Source organism: Lemur catta, chromosome 8 (genome assembly GCF_020740605.2).
Source record: "Lemur catta isolate mLemCat1 chromosome 8, mLemCat1.pri, whole genome shotgun sequence".
In the NCBI taxonomy this organism is placed as follows: Eukaryota; Metazoa; Chordata; class Mammalia; order Primates; family Lemuridae; genus Lemur; species Lemur catta.
In genome coordinates this window covers 40,680,366-40,699,750 of record NC_059135.1, presented here as the reverse complement: position 1 = coordinate 40,699,750, position 19,385 = coordinate 40,680,366, and positions in this window count along the sequence as shown.

Here is a 19,385-nt window from a genome sequence, read left to right as displayed (position 1 = left end):
ATGTATGTATCACTGTGTACTAGGTATTGGAAGTAAAGCATGTGGCAGAATCAGATACAGCTAAAAATACCCCATAATGAAGGAGAAAATTTGCAAATTTGGAATGTTTGAGAAGAAAGAGCATTTTTTTTTTTTTGGAGATAGAGTCTCACTCTGTTGCCCAGGCTAGAGTGCCGTGGCGTCAGGCTAGCTCACAGCAACCTCAAATTTCTGGCTCAAGCGATCCTTCTGCCTTAGCCTCCTGAGCAGCTGGGACTACAGGCATGTGCCACCATGCCCGGCTAATTTTTTCTGTATATTTTTAGTTGTCTGGCTAATTTCTTTCTATTTTTAGTAGAGACTAGATCTTGCTCTTGCTTAGGCTGGTCTCAAACTCCTGACCTCAAGCAATCCTCCCTCCTCGGCCTCCCAAAGGACTAGGATTACAGGCGTGAGGGTAAATTGCCTGGTAAACCACAGCTAATTTTTTTTTTTTTTATGTGGAGGTACAAAAGTTTAGGTTATGTATATTGCCCTCACCCCCCGCCCCGAGTCAGAGCTTCAAACGTGTCCATCCCCTAGACAGTGCACATCGCATTCATTATGTATGTATACATCCATCCCCTCCCCCACCCACATGTGCCCAACACCTGATCAATGTTATTCTTAAATGTGCTCTTAGGTGATGATCAGTGAAACCAATTTGATGGTGAGTACATGTGGTGCTTATTTTTCCATTCTTGGGATACTTCACTTAGTAGAATGGGTTCCAATTCTTTCCAGGAAAATATAAGAAGTGCTATATCACCATTGTTTCTTATAGCTAACAAACACAGCTAATTTATTCAGAGCTGAGACAAGCCCCTAGTCCCCTGAATTCCAGTACTTCAGGTTTATCTGCCTGTTTAGATGTAACATATTTCAATATTGAATTTAAATATTGTTGGATCATTGATATTCCTAATTATAGACATTGTTATAGTGCTATGAGTTTAAGTTTCAGAAGCAGATGGTATAAATCAAATCCTAACTATTGTTTTCTAATTGTGTGACTCTGGCAAGTCACTTAATCTGAGTTTCTCTTTCTTCCATTGGCAAAAATACGGCTCCTACTAACTATATATACTATGAAATCTATCACAGAGCTCAAATAAAGTAATCTCTTCCAATGAATTTACGTTAGCACTCAATATGTATTGATCACAGAGTAAACATTAATAACTATTATGTTCATCACAGTCTCAAAATTTTCTATTCAGTGTGACTTTGTTCTTAATCCCTTTTTGCTTTTAATTATATTTACTTTATCCCATATGCTGGTCTCTGATAGATAATCTGACCCATTCTAGAAATTAGCATATACCCCAATCAAAGAAATGCTTTTTATTAGGTCATTAAATATGAAATGTCCGATTTCCTTAAGTACTAAGTTTGACAGTTGCTACCTCTGACATCTCACTTTGACACTTCTTGTTTTATTTTTATTGTGAAGGTACATCCTCATTCTTTCAAACACATGGTTTTTGGCTTGTGATTATCTTTCAAATTTTTTTAGAGCAATTTTTGTGAAACCATGAATAAGTCAAAAATTCATGTTATTTTTTAATATGAGGTCTGTTGTGAAACCAATGCTGCACAGACCATTCAAAAGAGTTTGGGAAGGATGTGGCTAATGAATGCATAGTATGCCGATGGTTTCAGAAGATCCATCCTAGTGATTTTATTTATTTATTTATTTTATTTTATTTTATTTTTTTTGGAGACAGAGTCTCACTCTGTTGCCTGGGCTAGAGTGCTGTGGCATCAGCCTAGCTTACAGCAACCTCAAACTCTTGGGCTCAAGCGATCCTTCTGCCTCAGGCTCCCAAGTCGCTGGGACTACAGGCATGCGCCACCATGCCCGGCTAATTTTTTCTATATATTTTTAGTTGTCCAGATAATTTCTTTCTATTTTTTAGTAGAGATGGGGTCTCACTCTTGCTCAGGCTGGTCTCGAACTCCTGACCTCGAGTGATCCTCCCGCCTCGGCCTGGCAGAATGCTAGGATTACAGCCGTGAGCCACTGGGCCTGGCTGATTTTAAAATTGAAAATGAGCCACGTGGGTGACCTGAGACCAATGTGGATAATGATGAGCTGAAAGCTGTAGCAGAAGCCAATCCATCTCAACCTACACGTGAATCAGCAGCAAGGTTTGACATTACTATTCGAACATTATTGGACCATTTGAAACAAATCAGCAAGATAAATAAGCTGGATAGATGGGTACCGCATAAATTAAATAAGCATCAGAAGAGAAATTGTCTTGAAACTTGCCTTTTTTTGTTGTCACAACATAAAGGTGAACCATTTCTACACTATATTTTTATATGTGATGAAAAATGGATTCTTTTTGACAATTGCAAGCATTCAACAAAATGGTTGGATAAAGATGAAGTGCTGAAACACAGTTCAAAATGGAATATTCATCCAAAAAAGGTATTGGTGTCTGGTGGTTCAGTGCTGGTATTATCCACTACAGCTTCATGAAACCTGGTCAGTCGATTACAGCAGATGACTACTGCAACCAATTGGATGAAATAACGAGGATGCTTGTGATTAAGCAGCTGAGATTGGTCAATAGAAACAGGCCAATCCTCTCGCAAGACAACGCTGGACCACATGTTACACAAACAATGCTGCTCAAACTACAGAGGCAGGACTTGGAAACTCTCTGTCATCCACCATATTCACCAGACTTTATAACAACTGACTACCACTTCTTCCAGGCTTTGGACCTCTTCTTGTAAGGAAAAATAATCAATTCTCAACAAGCTGTGGAAAATGCCTTTCATGATTTCATTGCCACCTGCTCTCCAGGCTTCTTCTCTGCTGGGATAAGCAAGCTACCATTAAGATGGCAAAATTGTCTCAATAGTGTAGGTGCATACTTTGATTAATTGTACTGCTTCTTGTTTGAGATATAATAAACTAAACTTTTGATTGGAAATCAAACATTCCATATTTAATGACCTAATACATGGGTCAACAGGAAAGATCCAAGTGTCTTCCTTTGAAAATTACAATTTAATATAAGTTGTTTTATACAAGTTAGGAAGAGACACAGTGAGCCTACTTTAGCCATTCAATAAATGCTTATTAATTTGTCTTTTAGGCAAAGAAGATTATCACTTGCATATATTTAGACCTGAAATAAAATGATAGGATATATGTACACCATGCCCAGATTCTGAAGCATGGTATATATGTATAATAAATTGTATGCCTTTGGAATTCCTTAAATTAGCATATATATAATTTGATATTTGGCCTAATTTAGTTACTTTTTCCAAACATTTATATTTTTCTTTAATTAGCTGTGATTTTCTTATATATTATATTATGCCACTTTTATAACTGTGGAAATATCCACGTATATTTCTGAAGTTTATATTCTGACAGTTTGGTTCTTCTCCTTGCCAGATACTGTGGTAGATGCTGGAGACAAAAATAAGGGGAAAATGGTTTCTCAAAATGCTCACCAACCTCACAGTTTATATGTATTGTGTTAGAGAAAAAATGCATAAAAATCTAGAATATTAAAAAGACACAGCATAAGGAAAGAGATAATCAAAACTAGTAATCTGAATGGACTTGGATTCTGTGCTTTCTGTTTGGTAATGTTTACTTGACTTACCTGCAAATTCTTATTTTCTGCACATAAAACTCAAGATAGAGAGTCAGCATAGAGAGATGACATGGTTAACAGTCTGAGTTCTACAGTCAGATATATCTGGGTGCAACTAAACCTTATTCACCATTTATTTGGGCAAACTAGGCAAATTATCTAACTTATTCAATACCTAGTGCCCATATAATAAGAGTGTATAATGTATTGCTATGTAATATAAACTAAAATTGATAATGCATGCAAAGTTTTTAGCACAGTATTAGCATATGGTAGGCACTCAATAAATATTAATTATAATTTTATGGGCATAAAATATTAACATGGACATCTCTCATCAGTTAAGGATCTAGTATGTATTTTGTATATTAATTTTTCTTTTGTGTACTACTCTAATCCCTAGTAAAAAAAAAAAGACTAGACAGTCTTGTAGAAATAAAAATCTTTTAAATGGCCTCTCACAAAACATAATGCATTCTTGACAAATACTTCATTTTGATGATTGACATAAGTTCATGGAAATCATCATAAACAGCTGTATAGCACACAACAAAAAATAAAAGGTGACCTTTTGAACTTAAATTCTTAATATTCCTAATTTCAAAATATTCTCTTGTTTCTAAGAATATAGTCAATGCAGTCATTGTTTATTTTATTGTGGTTGTTAATTTTATAAAATATTTTCCAAGTTCTCTTACAGTAAATAATAAAAAGGAGCTCTGTCTATTTGTGTAAGTTTGAAGTCAGATAGGGCTTCTTGCCAGTGACACAAAATAGAATGCTATTATGTTTAACAACATGCGGCCCATTATTCGAGGAAGAACATAAATGGATCAGAAACCCTACTTAATGTTATCCTCTATAATAATGACTGCTCAAAATGTGATTTAAAAACATATTATCTAAGCCTGACAATGGTGAACCTGTGCAAGAATTAACTAATGTGTAATCTGAAGCAAGTAATGTTCGATCCATCCAACAATTTTTTTGGTAATTTTAACAAAGCAATATAAAGCTGATGCCATGGGAGAAAAACCATTCTGATTATAATTTTACAGTTATTTATTACTCATTAATTTGATATGAGTTGAATTGTCTCACATGGAAAGCTCATTTTCACTCTTTTTCTTAAAAATACATGAGAATTTATGGAAGCATCAAAAATTCTAAATGACATTATGAGAAAATACTTTTCTCAGCCAATTGTGTGTTCTTTCATGTAGTCACAATGATCACACCGGAGTAGGTGTAAGTGGATTAGGTCAAGAAAGGAGATGGAAAGGAAACATGAATTGAACAACAAAAGAATGTAATATATCCTTTTAAACTTATTTTGAATATTTATCACATGTCTGGATTTTATTTTTATTACATTCCAAAGAAATACTTAGTAGTAATATCTGATTATTTAAAGCTTCCTTTTATATCAAAATTTTGTTATGACTTTATAAATAGGTCCTTTATAAATATGACCTTAGTAATAAATGTAGACACAAATATTAATTTGGACATGGTTCCTGATGTTTAAAATATAATCTGATTTTGAATAGCATTAATTCCATAATTTATTAAGACAGTAAATTCTATAAAGTATTAAAGAAAGATGGATTATGTACTTGATAAAATTTTCCCCAAGGAATTCTTGAAATTTTTAATTGAATAAATACAATAAATTCTCAAAAAACAGATTTTTCCAGGATTATTAGGAACTGTTGGTATAATAGTTGAATTATTCAATGACATGAAAATATTAATATTAAAATTATACATGGAGAAGAAACTTCTAAAATTAAGGATCAAAATTTCCACATTAAGAAGCTAGAAATAGAAAAGAAAATTTAGTTTAAAGTAAGCATAAGAAAGGAAGTAATAAAGAAAAGACAAGAACTAGAAAAATGGCAAATAATAAGAACAAAAGCCAAAATTGTTTAAAAGTTTAATAAAATTGATGAACCCCTACGTAGCGTGATCAAGAAAAAAAGGAAGAAAGAGAAAAATGCAAATATCCAATGTAATAAATAACAAATTAGAATAATTCCTAACTCATTTTGTTAGCCTAATCCTCATTTTAAAAATGGATAAAGATATTATGAGAAAAGAAAATAGAAGAATGAGAATGATGTCCTACAGGAACATAAATTTTAAAATATCATCAATAAAATATTAGCAAATTGAATCCAGAAATATTTTAAAAATACAATACTTTACGATCACAAGAATTTATCTCAGGTATTTGATGCTAGTTAAACATTTGAAAATCAATACATGAAATTTATCACATTAACAGAAAATTGAGAAAAAAATCATACGATCATCCAAAAACATGCAGAAGAAGAATTTGACAAAATTCAAAAACCATTCATGATTGAAAACTATCAGAAGACCATGAACAGAAGGACATTCTGTAATTTAACAGAAAAAAATCAATGAGAAACGTATGGCTAATATAATACTCATTGTAGTATTGAATGCATTCCCCTACATTCAGAGCAAAAGCAAGCATGTCCACTCACACCATTTCCATTCAAATAATAATACTTTCACAACCTCTTTCTTAAATTGTTTTATGTGGAAACAACATCTGGGAAGAAGCTCAGGGGCATAAGATATGAAGAGGCTGAGTGTCTGAGCTCCAGGAAACACTTCCCAAATTTGATCAGAGTGATCTTGCCTCTATCTGTTTTATATATAGGGTGCTATGTAAGCCTTAGTTTTAAAAGAAAAGTCTTAATTTTGAAAATGTTTGAAATTTGTTGAGATGAGTAATCTCTTAAATATTTCAAATTCTAACATTTGTGTTACAGATGATCACTAAGTACTCATAGGTAGAACTGGTAGGAAATAACACATTTCTGGCAAGAATCAGTATGCCAACTTTATCTTGTTTTCTAGACGTATTGAGCTATTACCTCTGTAACAATAAGAAAAACTCTCTTGATTCAAATGTATTCTGAAATTCGTATGCATCTTGCCTGCTACAGGTAAGGTAACTTATAATATACTTATTTTCATTTGTACTGTGCAAGCATAGTGACAGATGAAATACATATTCATCTGACAGTCACCACAGTTATTTACTTTGATGGCATGGGGTTAAGTTTGATTTCAATTTTGACATCAGATTTGTAATTTAAATTCCTCTGAATATTGTGTATGTTATCTATTTATTTTCACAAGATAGGAGATTAAAATACTGTCAAATTTCTTGAAATAGGTCATAACATTTTCTTAGCCATGTAATTCTACAATGGATGATTCAACCATTTTAAAGTCAAGAAGAGATCAAGTGTTTTTTTTTTTTCTCAAAATTTATCAGTTGAATTTTAAGAGAAGCCATTACATTTCCAGAAATATACAATTTCATAAAAGGGAAAAATAAAGTTTTTTAATTCAACCAAGTATGAAATTCTAATAAAACATTGATTTTCTTCAATATAACTCAAGTTATAAAGACAATTCTAAATATAATAAAGAGCTCAAGATTACAAAACCAAGAAATAAGAATGTATCACTGTGATACGCAACAGTAACTCAGAATATGATTTAGATTCTGAATATTAAGAAGGCTCAGACATAGACTGTGATCCAAATCTAAATAAGAAAGTGGTATATAACTGTGACAGCCATGAAAATACTCCTCTCATATCTCAAACCTCCACTGCAGGGAGAATACTGACCAATGACCAATGGCCCTGTGTGATTTAGTTTGAGATCCATCACCATGTATACACAGAGGTCACACTTCCCAGGTGCCACCCTCAACCAATGATTGAGCAAGGCAGAGAAGCAGAGCCAGGCCATTCTTTCACAGCCTGCTTTGGCTTGAAGAATCCTAATTGGTTTTGCTGAAACTTTCCTAGGACTGCACTGCTGTTTCCTCTCAAACTTTCCTTTCTTCTCTCCTCCACCAAGAGTGGACGTGCACCATGGTCTGAAAACTCTCCCCTCCTTCTCTTCCTCCAACCCCATAGGTGTTTTCCCAGTAATTCTTTTACATGTTTAATCCCTACAGAAGGTCTGCTTCTCCAAGAGTCCAAACTAACATAACTTAAAACTCTTGGAAAATGTTATCTGTTGCTTATAGGTTAATTTAGAAAAGTGCAATTAATACATTTCTTTGTTGCCAGAAAAACCTATTAACTACCTTTATGATGTATCTTATAATTTATAGCATCTTAGAATTGAGAAATTATAGTAATAGAGGTAATTTGTTGAAAGTTTATTGAATGGTTTTCAACAACTGTAACTCTGTCCTTTGAAATTTTTGTGGAGCTAGCACAAGCCCTCTAACCCATTTTTGTATGAAGTCAAATGTTATGCCCAAGATTTCTGCAAATTCCCTTGTGCTTTTATTTGCATTGCTATTTCTGGCTCTCAATTACTCCTTCAACTACATCCTTATATTCATTTTTTTCTCTCCTTGAATAATAAAACTTCATCTTGCCTTCTTCTGAAATATAGAACTCTGCTACTTTTCTTTGACTTGTTTTGAAAATATACACGTGTGCAAGCACACAGACATACATGCCCACATGGCACTCATACATGCATAATAGGTTTGTAAAAGGGTTGGGAAATCAGAGAGGGATTATGAAAAAATTACAATTTTTGCTTGAATATTAGATAAATCTGTTTTTTAGTTTTTTGACCAATCTAATACTAGATTTTCACTAATTTACTTAGTCTATAAGTTCCACCCTTCCGCTATGATACCCACATCTGTCTATGTGTCTCTTTCTCCATCTTCCTCCTCTCTCCCTTCTCTACTTTTCTCCTCCACTCAAATTTATATTTATTCCTGAGGCAGAGACTTAAGCCATTTCTTTATTGACTTTTGCCAAGCCATGCTTTCAGACTTTCCCCTTCTGGAGTAGTCAACAATTTATATAAAAATGTTATGTAATAACCTAAAATTTGGATCAATTATAACAACAAACTATATATTTCTCATTTATGGGTCTCTAGGTTGGTTATAGTTCTTCCCGTCTGGGTTTATCTATGCTATATATTGGGATTTTTATCAACAAATACAAAGGGCAGGTTCTTTTCTTAATGGATGATGGAAACTCAAGAGGAAAGGTGAATTATGTAAGTGCATATAAAACTTGCCTTGTGTCATATTCATATTTGCTAATATTCATTTGTCCAAAGCAATTTTTTAAGGTCAAGCCAAGGCAAAATCAATAAGTAGATAAATCATATCATTTGACAGTTTACATATGATTTAACATTTGCTATTTTATTCAAATCCTCAACAATCCAAAATGGTACTATTCATGTAGTCTTCAACAAATAATAATGGGAGGTACTGCAGTCACAGCACTCTAACCCAGTGTTTCTGAACTCAATTCTCACTCTTTTCTAACATATTTTTAAAAATTATACCATCACAGAAGATTTGGCCTCTCAGATAAAAAGATTGACTTTGGAATTGTAATACCAACCAGGGATGTGGTCACTAAGAGAAAGTTCTACAAATATAAATTATTATACATCATATATTGTCAGAGAGGTTATCAGCATCCAACATTTTCCTGACATGTCTAGAGAACACTAAAAAATTCGTCTGATTTGATAAGGATTACTTTCTGAGGATTTGGCATGGCTGTGTGTGTGTGTATAGCTATTTATTATTTATTGTATTTAACTCATTGTCATTTATTTTGTTTGCTTCATTGGATCCATTATCAACTGGACAGCTGCAATGATCATTAGAGAGTCCCTTGTTTGCCTTGCTAGTGCAGTAGTGACATCATTCCACTTACATCTTGCCCCAGACTAACTGATAAAGGATTTACATATCATTTAAAACAAATAAAATAGAAACCAGAGGATTTTTTCTTAGCACCGTAATACTATGGACTTTTAAGTCTTTTAAGGAGATGAAATGGAGACACATTTTCTCAGTTCTGTGTAAGCTCATACTACATTTTTCTTTTGGGAATTTATTTCTGGGTAATAAGAAAGTCACATAATTGGCCCCATGCTTTAAAATAATCATTTACTCTGACCTCATGCTATGCATATGGGATATGGTTACTTGATGCCAGCCATTGTTATTATAAAATATTATAAATCTATTCCCCAAAAGCACAAGAGAATTAACCAGTGGTTGTTTTGGGGTGTGGCATAAACTAGTCAGTAATATTTTTGGCTTTGATTATACCTCTGAGAGAAGTGTGCTAAAAATCTGAACTATTCCCATGGCTGGTACGTGTTACTCAGGAGTATAAGTAGTAACTGAAGATTGTGTCATCATGGGCAGGAAAACTAATTATTTCCAGTGCCCTTGCCCAAATTTAAGTATGTGCTAAAATATACCTGCTAGATTTTAATAGGGCTGGTGTTTACAAAGCTCTCTGTGGTTATGTGATCATGTCTATAAAAGAATATAAAATTTATTAAAGTTGGTTAATTTATGAACCTGCCAAATGAAACGAATGAAATTCAATGACCTCAACATTGACATATTTCAGAAGCAGTTACCAACCAATGCAAATGGAATTTGTGACTTGCAAACGTCAATGCCCATTTGAAAAGACTGAATATAACTGATATCCTCTCACTGTGGGCTATTATGTAATCTACAGGACAAAACTGTGGAAGCAGGTATGCCTAGAGAAAGAGGACTAATACTGATTGTATCCAAGAGTAAATATAGAGTTAGAGTCAGAGAATTCCCTTAAATTCCTAGTTAGGAGCTAAGGAGTCGGATAGCCAGGAAGATACTGATAAAGTAAAGAATATTAAAGTTGACTTAGGAAATACTGAATAAAACAGGCCTGCTCATGGCAGAGCTCTTATGTTTTCTATAGAGTATGATTCATGGGCAGGCCCCAAGATGAAATAATCAAAACAATAAAAGCAATAGCTAACAGCTAATGATCTTTCCTATGTACTAAGCACATATCTCATTTATTCTCCTAACCTGATAATTTGAGGCTACATTTAAACCTTTCTTCACACATATGCTTTTAACCTCACCATGCATTAGCCCATCTTCTGATTCTTCTCTCGTCTCCCACTGTATGTCTATTAGCCTCTATTTCTATGAAGATTGGCTTTTCTTACGCTATGATGTGTTGTCTTGCCGTCCATCTCTACAATATTAAATGTATCTTTCTCTCTTCTACCAAACAACACCGTTTCCTCTAAGTTTTAACAATAAGTCAAACGCATGAAACTTTGCTGACTCACTCCATCTAGTTTTAAATCTGGGGGCATGATCACAGTTTTAAAGCCAGCACTTCTCAGAAAGATTCACTTTATCCTTTCATGACCTATCTCTGCAACTTCATCTCTCTCTAATTCTTATCTTACAATATATGTTTTAGCCAATAGCTCCCAATAACCGTTAGCTGTTTCATGACAATATGTGTTTGCTCGTGTGTTGTCACCTTGCTTTCTTCACCGAACTAATGGCTGATTCTTTCAGACACCCTCAAAGTTGTGCTGATATCTCTCTTCTGCAAACATCTTAAGCATAGTATTTGTGTGTGTGCGCATGCAAGCACACACACACACACACACACACACAATATCTAGTAAAATTATCTGTTTATGTGTTGGTTTCCTTCCTAGTCATTCTAGCTCTCTGAAGTGAGATAGATTCTCATTCAGCCCTCTATGTCCAGTGCTTATTTGGTGTGCAGGACATTGTGCACACTAAACTAAATTAGAGGTGATGTTCCTTTCTCTTTATTACCTCACATTTACTCTTATGATACAATGAAAGATGTATATTGATATAGATTTTTATTTTTAATCTTAGGCTATTTCAGTCTGTGTCAATTATGTTGTTTTTATTACCAAGTAACAGAAAGCTCAATTAAATCTTTTTGAAACAATGAAAAATCTGTGCCAGTTCATATGAAACTTAATTTTAGAAATAGGAGATCTTCAGGAATGGTTTAATCAGAGTTCCAGCTGCAGTTCTCAGTGATTCTCTCCTCCGGTCATATTTTCCACGAGGGTGGCAAAATGGCTGAAACAACTTGAAGTCTCACCCATAAATACCACACTGCCCAGTAAAGGAGAAACACAACATCTCCTCTCCACCCTGAGGAAGGGTAGGTGTAGGCTCCTAAGCTCCAAAGCTGAAGTTAATGGCAGACACAATGCCAATAATTAATGAAAACCAGGAATCCTAAGTCCAGCACCATCTAATATATGACTATCTATGGTTAGAATCACAATTTTCTTTTTTCACTTTCTGAGGTAATAAAAGGAAAAATCAAAGTTTATTCTATATTATGCCATTCTTAAAATTCCTCATAGGTCAGTAAAAGAAATATAAGCTTTACTGTTAAAAATATTTTTATTCAAAGCTGTTCATATTAATTTTACACCTGTAATGTTTTACAAACATTTCACATTTCTAACTCAAGTAAATATCAAAGGGACTCCTTAAACTGTCAAAAATAAAACAGAAGAGTGGACAAACAAACAGAACTACTATATTCTTGGGTATATAGTGAAATTACCAAATAAAATATTTTTGAAAAATAAAATATGTATTGTATATTATAATTAAATAGATATTATTTCAGTTACAATGCTTCTTACTAAAACAGGACTAAAATAATTGATAAAATTGCCAGTTGTTTGCAACATTCTACAAAACAGACTAAAAAAAATAATTAGAATAAATACTAAATAAACTAATATAAATCTGATTCAGAAAAAGTAATAATTTTACAGGAAGCTACGCTCACAGTAATTTATGCATATCAAATAAAATTTACTTTTCACATATGCCTTCCTTTTGTAAAAATATATTCTAGAGCACATTTTATAAGTACCCTATCTTCGTGTTGGGTGTGCACTCTCACATATTAAATCTTTTGGTAGTGAAGTAATTGCAACCTTCTGGCCAAGAAGAGAACAGATTTCTTTTGAACTTTACAAATAGGAGTCACTTTTCAGTATTCTAATACTACAATGCTGCACTGTTAATTGCTGCATTTATAAAATTACTTATAATTTATAAAATGCACATGGCCTTTTCTAACTCTTCTTAGACTGTCTCTATGAATCCCGTATCTACAGAGTAAGATACATACTATTTAGCACCTCCATTCCCTTTAGCAACTGGATCTCAACTCATGCTCTCCCTGCTTAATATTTACATCTTTTTTGACTGTTTTCTTCAATACCATCTTTATTAGAAACCTCTTGGTGGTGTACCAACTGTTCTCCTGGTATTCATTATCTCTCCTTTCTTCTCTGTTTGGAAAACAGTTTTTCTTCAAAAATCAGTTCAAATGTAACCTCCTATTTGAAACATCCCTAAACTCTACCCTATTAGATTTTCCTCTATAGTATCATAGAATTAGAGGACTTTATATGTTCAGCAACTCAAGACGAACATAAATAATAGAATATCTTTAATCAATGATTATCAAATCAATAAATCCAGTAATCTTGTGAATTTATAGAAAAATAGAAACAAATATCAGCTTTGTGCTCCTATGCTATTCTAAAAATCATCTGCAAAGATGGAAAATAGTAGACAAATATTTTTAATTAAAAGGGAAATATTCATTGCTTATTATTCTAATACTAAAGTAAGTGTCTTCTATCATAAATTCCTATTCTAACCTTAATATTAGTTTAAACATTTTTCTGATGCTTGATTCCTAAAATTAAAGACTTGTAAAACTCAAATATCTCTTATTAATATGAGTTTGTGCTAGTTTTTGCAAATTGACTAATGCTATAGTCTGAATGTGTCCCTCTAACATTCATGTTGAAATCTAATAATCTCCATGGTGGTATTAAGAAATGGAGCCTTTTGGCAAGTGATTTGTATACCTTGAGCTGAGCCTTCATGGACAGGATCAGTGCATTAATGAAAGAAGTTGAAGGGAGCTGCCCACACCCTTCTGCCATGTGAGGCACAATGTTTTCCCCTCCTGCCATGTGAAGATACAGCTAGAAGGTGCTGTCTATGAGGAACAGAGACCTCACCAGACATTGAATCTGCAGTGCTTTGATCTTGGACTTCCCAGCCTCCATAATGGTAAAAAAACAAATTTCTGTCATTTATAAATTATTCAGTCTGGGGTATTTTGTTACAGCAGCTCAAACAGACTAAGACACCTACCTAATATACGTGTCTCCAGATTGTTTTTTTTAACCAGTTGTAAACTAGCTTATTTTAAAGGAAGCGAATAAATGGGGGTGAAAGAAATCTTTATACTACACTTCAATATTCACAAAGAAAAATATTTTATATTTTAAATACTTTTTAATCCATATTTTTGCTCAACTTATTTCTACTTTGGACCTCACCAGAAATACAAGTTTACAGTTAAGTAGACACTATAATAAAGTATAGGTGACACAAGATGCATCTAACCATGTAACTGTAATTTATCTTATATTTAACCAAGCAAAAACATCATTATCTAACATTTATCCATTATTCTACTGAAATCAGAGACAATGATAAAGCTCGCTCTGAAAAACACATGTCAACTTTCAACTTTGATCAGAAGGAGCATCTAAAGGATTATATCTGTCAAAACATCTTTGCAATTTTTTCCACACAACTAGTAAATTTAGTTACCTGATACCCAGATTTTGTTTGATATGGAAAAGTGCCCAGGTAAAAATATCAAATTTCTCATCCTCTCCTGCTTTTGAGGATGGTCATATTTTTGGTCCTAAAGTCAAACTAATGAGGGTTTCTGGGTAAGTTTTTGCTTTCCTGTTATAAGTGCTGTACATTTTTTCTTCTTTTTCCTACTAAAATACAACCATGAGTTAGAGGTGAAGAAGTTGCATTGAGATCCTAATGATGAAAGCTGCATGTAAGGAATGGTTGATCTAAGTTTCTGATGCTTGCGATGACAATCTCAGGTATCTACAATAGTCCTGACCTGCCCAGTGTCAGACTGGGCAAAAATTTCTTTTGAAATTTTAAAATATTTTTATTGTGATATCATTCATATATCATGCAAGTCTCCCATTTAAATTATAGAGTTCAATGGTTTTTAGTATGTTCACAGATACATGCAGCCATTACCAAAGTCAATCTTAGAACCTTTCCACAAGCTCAAAAGGAAATCTATGCCTTTTACCAATTACTCTCTACACATCCTTAGCCCTAAGAAAGCACGTGTACTTCTATCTCTATAAATCTTCTACTATGGGCTTTCATATGAATGGAATCGTGTAATATGTGGTCTTTTGTGATAGACATATTTCATTTAGCAAAATGTTTCAAGGTTGATTGATGTTCTATCATGTGTCAGTATTTCACTCGTTTTTTAAGGTCAAATAATATCCCATTGTATAGATATACTGCAATTCATTTATGCATTTGGCAGTTGATAGGCATTTGGTTTGTTTCCATCTTCTGATTATTATGAATAATGCTTCTATAAACATTTGTGTATAAGTTTATTGTGTGGGTTTATGTTTTCATTATTCTTGCATATATACCTAGGAGTGGAATTGCTGAATTATATAGTTATTATATAATAAATTCACTGGGGAACTGCCAGATTATATACTGGAATTAGCTAAACCCCCAACAAGAAAGTTTCATAAGTTTAAGACATTTTGAGATGATTACTTGTTCTATGTTCTCTTTAATTTATGTCTTGAAAATTCTACTGAGTCTTTGCTCACTGTAACATATATAATGAAACATCATAGATTTGCAACACTAATCAATATGAATGAGACTAATAATCTACATCATATTTCTGTTATACTACTTTCAATAGGAATCCATTATATAACAACTTAAAATTTTAGAAAGAAAAAATCAGGCATTATAATTTACAACTCTAAAAGATTTACACCCTGGCTCCTTAAAGAGCAAACCTTTTTATACCAATATATGTTTATAAAAAAATTGATTATTAAAAATCTTTTCAGAAAAATGTTAGTTAAATATGAGAAATTATGTATATTTGTATTTACATCTTATTGGCTAGCAAAATGAGATATTGAAAAGCAGGCAGTGAGAAGTAAGAAAATAAAAGCACGATTTTCTTTGAGTAATCCTTGACCAATTAAGTCACATTCGGCTCAGATCCACTGGAAGGACTGTTTTAGAAATGTACTCTGTCTGTAATTTTATGGCCAGTCCTTAAAGTATAGAATATATTCCATATTACTTATTATTATAGTGTGCCAAATGAATTAAAAATAGTTAATGTTGAAACTGAAAAAAAAAAATTTTTGCCAAGTTGAAAGAAGTGGATTCAGACATGCCTAAGCAGTAAAGAGCAACAACATTTATCATGTGCTTCTGTCACTTTGTGTGTGGGGTACATAGCAGGATGGATATAGGCCATAATTTATAACAGATGCTAAAGTAGAAATATACTTTGACTTTAATAAAAATCTCACATTTAAACGAAATAATATTTTCCTGGTTGCATCATTTTAGCAATTCCAATATATTTTATAATACCTTTAAAATGAAGAATAGTTTAGAAAGTGATGAATCATGAAAAAAAAAGAAATTTTAACAAATGAATATACATATGTCTATGGCCAGGGGTCTGCTTTGGAGAGCTCCACTCTTAGTCATAGCTCCAGACTCAAATCCACTAACAAACCTGGCCTTCAGGGGCTCTGTTCTTGCTGCTTCCCCATGGACCAGTGGATAATGTTGTTCATTGGCAGAAAGGAAATATATTTCCCATTTATTTGTTTATTGTAAATAAGATGACTTTTCCTAAATGCAAACTAAGATATCATTTGTATCTATGAATCTTTAGAAGTTCATAATGGATGGAAGTGAAATAAAGGTTTTGCACATGTGAGACATAATGAATTTGATAGACTCTTATCACCAGGTCCAGCAGATACTAAGAGATGAAATATGTGTCATCTCATATGTTTTTTCCTAACTGCTCCTATCCAAATAACACCAACTGATTTTATTTCTTAATTGCATCTTGAGCTTACCTCCCAAACTAAGGCACTCACTACCTCTTATGTATGTTACTGGAAATACCTACAGTTACAATGTTATGTATAATATATAATAGGGCTTGAGCAGCCATTCTAGCTGGGGTAAGGTAATATCGTATTGTGGTTTAAATTTACGTTTCCCTGATGATCGGGGACGTTGAGCATTTTTTTCATATGTTTATTGGCCCTTTGTCTATTTTCTTTTGAAAAGCTTATATTCATGTCCTGCCCCTGAGTCCTGAAGATTAAAATCCCTGACCGCGCCAGGGAGAAGCGTGCTGGTTCCGAGAGTTGCCCATGGGGTGGATGCTCAAGCAGGTTTGATGCTCCTCTGCTTCAGGTGTGCTATGCTCTGATGAAGCAGCCATGCGAGCGGCACAAGGGAGCGCCAGTGAGCAGGGAGCTCACAGTCCAAGCACCCGTTAGTCCTCTACAGGTCTTTAAGAGGAAAGTTTTAGCCCCTCACTCTGCGTAGATTTGGGGGAGAAAAGTGGCAACCACTGTGAGAAAGGCACAAAGCCACACCTGGATCATTCTTACCTATCTCCACTATTGAATAAAATCCTTGAATCACTGAAGGAGGGGCAGAAAACCCTGTAGCTTTCAGGGAATGCTTTGGAATCCATTGCAACTTGGCGAAAGAGAGAGAAAAAAAGAAACTCTTGATATTGGAGTAAAGTTGGAGTATTAGAGGTCCTCTTCCATGGTAGAGGTAGGGTCACTGGAAAAGCCCTAAGACCTGGGAACAAAGGGTTACTAAGACTGATGCTAAAGCAGAACAAGAGGAACCCTCTATCACCAGATCACTAAATGATGTGTGGTAAGTAAAAGCAGTCTAAGGCTGAGAGAGAGGCAAGAATGATGAGAGAGCTGTTCTCTGATAATTAACTCCATAGAGAAATCTATAACTAACGCTAGAACAGAATCATTGACAAAAACTCTCTGCAAATGAGGCTCCATCATAAGCACAAGGAAGAGCTAGAGAAATTTGAAGTAAATGTTGAAATCATTACAACAGGAAAACTTAAATCTTCTTCAAACCCTGACTAGATAAACTCAAAGTGCCACACTAAGAGCCTAGCAGAAAAAGATATGTGTCCATTTCAAACACAAACAATATTTACCTTAATCTGTGTTATCTTAGACATAATGTTCAGCACTGAACAAAAAATTACAGGGAAATTTAAGCAAGAAAAGTAAAATGCTGCCAAGGTACAAGAACCAAGACCATACACGATCCAATGTTGAGACTATCAAATAGGAAATTTAAAATAACTATGATTAATTTATTAAAAACTCTTGTTTAAAAGGTGGATAGCATGCATGTACTACAGCAGATAAATAAAATTATGAGAACAGATTTTAAATTTTATCAGAATGATGAAAACTATAAGAAAGAATCAAATGGAAATGCTAGACATAAGAAACACAGTAACTGAGATAAAAAGAAATGCCTTTGACAAAGAAAGAAGAATCAGTAAACATAAAGATAGTTCAATAGAAATTAACCAGACTAAATCATAAAGAGTAAATGAGTAAAAAAAAAAAAAAGAAACAAACAAACAAAAAAAAGAAAGACATGCAAGGACTTGGGGGCAACATTAATCAGTCTAACATAGGTATAATAGGTATCACAAAAGAAGAAGAGAGAGAAAACATAGAAAGAAAATACTGGAAGTTAAATGGCTGAGAGTTTTCCAAAACTAATGAAAGACATGAAAGCACAGATTAAAGAAATTCATAGAAAATCAAGCAAAATAAACTAACTAAATAAATTACCTAGACAAAACACATAAAATTAAACAAAAAGGAAAATCTCAAAGGGAGCCAGAAAAAAGGAACATATTAAATATAGAAATATATATGTTTCCATATAGGTATATTTTGTATATGAATTAGCACAGACTTCTCAAGACTTTTCAATTCAAAAATCAGAAATTTTGAAGCAAGATTTTATGAGGTTACATTCTTTAAAATGCTAAAAGGAAAATAAAGTCAACCCAGAGTACTCTAATGAGTATAAATAGTTTTCAAAAATGAAAGATAAATAAATACTTTTTCAGACAAAGAAAAAATGAGATAAATTTATAATAATAAAACCCTACTACAAAAATTTTAAAAGAAGTTCCTTAGACAAAATTAATATCATGACAGATAAAAATGTGGATCCATACAACTGAATGAGGAGCACTGGAAATGGTATAAATGAAAGTGCATATAGTACATATAAAATTAATTTTCTTTCTTATTTTTAATTGCTTTACTGACTTACTAATGCAAGCTACATTATCATCAGCTCATGGTCGAACTGTTTCTCAAATCTGAAATCCAGATTTTCTGTGTGGTGGGTTGCTATCCAAACCTGAATATTGAAAATCAAATATTTAATATTTGTTTTAATATAATTGAATCTGAAAAAGAAGATAATTGGCAAGTGGACTAAATGACAATTCTCATCTTCTGTCACTTATCATCAGTATTGGATGAACCAGTTTATAATTATTAAAAGAAGGTATTACTATCTTATTGCTTGTAAAAATAATTATAAGGAGGTGTTGGAGGAGACTGGAATGGAGTTAAAAAAATGACATCTGTCTCCTTAAAGCACAAAATTAACCTTTCTTCAAACACAGAGAGATTTGCTCCAATTGCGATGATAATAAAAAAAGTCTTACATGAAGTAAGATATACTAATACTTTTGACACCATGGAATCTAACAATGAACGATCAAAAGTCTTAACACTTACAATGCATAATGTAAAAATAAATACTTTTTTTCCAGTGATCTGTTATTGAAATTCAAG